The sequence below is a fragment of the Rattus norvegicus genome, chromosome 19 (assembly GCF_036323735.1).
Source record: "Rattus norvegicus strain BN/NHsdMcwi chromosome 19, GRCr8, whole genome shotgun sequence".
NCBI lineage: Eukaryota > Metazoa > Chordata > Mammalia > Rodentia > Muridae > Rattus > Rattus norvegicus.
This window is the reverse complement of record NC_086037.1, coordinates 67,685,501-67,688,961: the sequence shown is the minus strand read 5'-3', so window position 1 is coordinate 67,688,961 and position 3,461 is coordinate 67,685,501. Positions and strand designations below refer to the sequence as shown.

The following is a 3,461-nucleotide window of genomic DNA, read 5'->3' as shown; positions in this document are numbered from 1 at the left end:
CATTCTGCTTGTCATATCTGCCTATCCGTGGACCTGCACTCTGCTTGTCATCCTTGCCAACCATGACCCTCTATGAAAGCATGGGGTGAAGTGAGTTCGCTTCTGTGGCCAGGGAGGAAGTAGAAGGATAAATATCGTTCCGGGGTCACACTCCAGCTTTATCAGTCCTTCAACAAAAGTGCACCGCGGGGATAGAAGCAGGCAGCATTGCTCTGAGGAAGGAGAGCCAGCAGGCAGGCAAAGGCTTCAGATCATGTGTATTTGGGTGTATGGAACTCCACACGGTATCTGATTGGGGGGGTGGGGTGGGGGGGGTGGGGTGGGGGGGTGGGGGGGTGGGGTGGGGGGGGTGGGAGCAGACCTGTGCGCCTGGACCATGGTTAGCTCGAACTTTCTCAGTTGTGCACAGAAGTCAACTGGCCCCACCGTTGCTCAATGTGTGTCCCTGACTGTCACTACCCAGGACCTAAGGTCTTTGGGACCAAATGAAGATCAGGTATCTCCAGAGCCCACACAGATGTCTTTCTTCTAGCTAAGAACAGGACTCACCCTGCTTCCCTCCCCTGCCCTGAAGACATGAACCTAATGCTTCCCGAGCCGCCTGTGCAGAAGAGAATGAAGGGCAGGGGAGTAGCCCGCCCCACTGCCCTCCTGGCTCTCATAGCCTGGCCTCACCTGCTCTGAGCCTCACCTGAAACCACACCTGAACAGCTGGCTCAGGCCCTTCCCACCAATGTCCTTCCCCCACCCCCATCTGACTTGTTCCCTACCCCGTTCCCAAGTGATGTACATGATCCTTAGATGATTGATATATACCTCACCCAATGAGTTACCAGTTCCATTTAGATGCTTGACTCATACCTCACCCAATTAGTAACCAGGTCCATTTTTCTTTAGATGATTGACATATACCTCACCCAATGAGTTACCAGTCCTGTTCTGACTCCTGCCAAGGAAGCACGCTTGAGACTGAAATACTTTAGGGATATGCTGCATGAAGTTGGGGTCAGTTGATTGTTCTGACCCGGGAACTTTATACCAATCACTTGGGGAATAGCAAGGTTCCCAGACACCTTCCGTATTTGCTCTCTGTTGTGTCTTGGGGTCTTTGTAAATGGGTCTGCATTGCTGGGCTTGGGTCCGGGGTCTTGTGCATCTAGACAAGCAATCCAGTACTGAGCTATGGTCCAAATTTGCTCTGGGTGAGCTCATCTCCTTTAGAAAGATCTCCAAATCCTGGTATTTTTGCAGGATGGCCCTGCGAGGAACAGTATCTTTGGTGAGGTCAGAGGCCAGAAAGCAAGCACAGTCAGTAGGAGTTTTGATGTGAAGTTGACATAGGCTGAAAGAAGAGCTGGGAGGCCAACTTACCTGGAGTAAACCTGACTCCTAGTCCCAAGGGGGTGGGGGGACACCTCAGAATCCCCAGCTTCTGCCCAGCACCTAGGGGGCTGAAGTTCACTCAGAGCTGCAGGGCACAAGCCCAGGGTATCCCAGGTAGGCCCTGTGACAATGTGTATGCTCCTCAGAAAGTCTCTTTTGGGGAGAGCAGGACTTGGTCTGCATAGACTGGGGGTTCCCTGAGGGGCGGGGAAGGGCAGCCAGTCACTTGTAGGGCAGGTCCAGGAATGTTCAGCCCCGATGCTGGCCCTGCCCAAGTCCCAGAAAATAGCCTCAGTCAGAAATAGCCAAAGACTATGAAAATCTTCCCAATTCACTTGTTTATAATTTGATTTAACTATTTTCCATTTAGCTCTATTTCTGAATCCCTCTTTTGACCACAAGGAACCCTCAGAGGTAGTGGGATTGTACAATTGGAGGAGCCTGGAGCCTGGCAATGTTCCACCAGCCCAGCCGCGCATATAGCTGTCCCACCCTCTCAGCCCCTCCCACCTTGTTCCAACCCAAGCCTGCCGACCCCCCTACACGTCTGACCACATCACTCCTCCAAGATGTCACCGGGATCTCCACCTCCACCTGGCCCTCGATCTGACTCAAGATGAGCTGACCTCTGACAGAAGGGGATGGAGTGGCTTTGCCCATCTAGCCTGGGCTACATTCCCCAGTCTTCTTCCTTATGGGCTTCCGGCTGGAACCATGGGGAAGGCCCCATGGAGTTAGAAGGAGGTGTTCTTCCACAGTTCCTTCCTTCCTCTGTGTTGCTACAATACCTTTGTGCCTTTTGGCTTCTCAGAGTCAGGTTACCACCCTCATGAGGTCACAGGCACAACTATGAGGTATCTTCCACCCTTGCCACCCCTCACTTCATAGCATTTGGAAGCATCTCCAGCATTGACCACAGAGTAGGATCTGGACGCCCAGAGCTAGTGTGCACAGCACCTGCCACAAGCCCAGGACAGTGTTGCAGCTGGATGTGACGTGTTCTAGGGAAGGGCCTTGTGTTGTTGGTTTGCCTTCTGATCCTGCAGCATTCGGAGCTGGAGCCTCTGGGAGGCGACTGAGCCACCGAGGCTGATGCAGTACCCGGAAGCAGCGGGAAGTAGGAAGTGAGACCTGGATGAGGGAAGTCGGAGCTAAAAGCATGACTTTTCTCTTGCCTCTTCCTCTCGTCTCCCTCTGCCTCTAGCACGCTGTGACGTGAGCAGCTTTGCTCTGCCTCACGGTCCTGGTGGGATATTCTGTCAGACACCCCATGCCCGCAGGACTGCTCCCAGCTGGCGGCAGACCAGAGCCTTAGAAACCGTGAGCCAAATAAATCTTTTTAATTTTAAAATTCACATTGTGTTCATTTATTTTGCGTGTGCTGTGTGAACGTGGAGGTCACAGGACAACTTGCAGAAGTTGATTCCCTCCTCCTACCATGTAAAGCCCAGGATTGAACTCGAGTCACCAGACTCAAGTTCTTTAACTGCTGAGCCATCAGCCCCAAGACGATTTAAAATAGCTTTCCTCACATATCTGACCTAGTGAAGAAACGCTGGCTAAACACACAGTGTGTCCACTTGCATATTCACATGTCCCCAATAATATAAATTCCCAATTATATAAGTTGATGTGACCTAGTCACAGACCCAAACACCCCAAGCATACACGCATCCATACACCACCTGGTATGTGCCCTCAGATAGCCCATTTGTATACCACCCCTCTCCAATCACACATCACATACCCCACGTGTTTGAATGTGGTCCTTCCCCCTGAGTTCCAATGGGTATTCGTGTCGCCCTCCCCACAAGCGACCTGAACTGGATCCTGGGAAACAGATAGTGGGGAATAATCAAAGGAAAAGTCACGCCCTAGAAACATGACCCCTGGGAAATGACATCCGACACAAGTCCCCTCCCTTTTCCTCCCTCCTTGTCTTTTCCTTCCCCTCTGTCTCTCCCTGTCTCCGTCCCTCTCTGAGCCCTGTCTGGTGACTCCCATTCCTCTCCTGCATATCCAGGCCTTGGATTGTCCATGCACTGTAAAGACTGCAGGGTGGATGCCGAGTTTCCCAG

The 3,461-nt window shown here is 52.2% G+C and overlaps 1 long non-coding RNA gene across 1 annotated transcript; it reads right to left on the bottom strand.

Annotated features, from left to right (window-relative positions):
- Positions 1 to 975: 975 nt before the first annotated feature.
- Positions 976 to 2,739, bottom strand: LOC120098526 (uncharacterized). Its single transcript, XR_010060505.1, has 2 exons — positions 1,372 to 2,739; positions 976 to 1,258 (listed from the first exon to the last, which is right to left on the bottom strand). It is a non-coding gene; the product is annotated as an uncharacterized LOC120098526 (long non-coding RNA).
- Between the last annotated feature and the right edge of the window lie 722 nt (positions 2,740 to 3,461).